The sequence below is a fragment of the Neophocaena asiaeorientalis genome, unplaced genomic scaffold (genome assembly GCF_003031525.2).
Source record: "Neophocaena asiaeorientalis asiaeorientalis breed wild unplaced genomic scaffold, Neophocaena_asiaeorientalis_V1.1 scaffold285, whole genome shotgun sequence".
Classification (NCBI taxonomy): Eukaryota; Metazoa; Chordata; class Mammalia; order Artiodactyla; family Phocoenidae; genus Neophocaena; species Neophocaena asiaeorientalis.
Window position 1 is genome coordinate 1,449,385 of NW_020174653.1, and position 984 is coordinate 1,450,368.

Consider the following 984-nt stretch of genomic DNA (forward strand, 5'->3'; position numbering starts at 1 on the left):
ATCTACCAGAGGTAGATGCTAACAAAGGTGAAAAAATGAAATAGAACCAGGAAAAATGTTCAATATTTTATTCATGGCCTACAAAATGCTTATAGATGGACCACAAAATTGATTGATTTCTCATAGACAAAGTGGAAAGGGAGATTTGCTTACTAACAGTTCTTTGTTCATAAGCTGAACACATATCTATTGCTCAGAAGAAGCACAAATATCTTATGTACTACATAGCCAGGAAGGAATTTTCTCAGGAGGTGCAAGTCTACTTCACCCAATTCATGCAATAGCTGAAAAAAGAAACTCTGTAGAATCTCATTCTAAGCTGAAGATGTCAAACAACAAAGAATAATTATTTTATTCATTTACTTATTTGTTTTTTTAATAAAATAATGTTCTGAATCAGAGCCCAGCTCTTTGCTAACCAGATTTGAAGCAAGGGTAAATGTTAGAATATATTTAAAAATTAGTTATGTTTAATTAGGTCCCATTTGTTTATTTTTGTGTTTATTTTCATTACCCTAGGAGGTGGGTCAAAAAAGATCTTGCCGTGTTTTATGTCAGAGTGTTCTGCCTATGTTTTCCTCTAAGAGTTGTATAGGGTTCAGCCTTACATTTAGGTCTTTAATCCATTTGGAGTTTACTTTTGTGTATGGTGTTAGGGAGTTTATTAATTTCATTCTTTTACATGTAGCTGTCCAGTTTTCCCAGCACCTAATTAACCTTAAAACCTTTTGCACAGCAAAGGAAACCATAAACAAAACAAAAAGACAATCCTCAGAATGGGAGAAAATATTTGCAAACAAAGCAACCTACAAGGGATTAATCTTCAAAATATACAAACATCTCATGCAGCTCAATATCAAAAAAAACAAAAAAAACAAAACCCAAAAAACACAACCCAATGAAAAAATGGGCAGAAAACCTAAATAGACATTTATCCAAAGAAGACATACAGATGGCCAACAGACACATGAAAAGATGATCAAC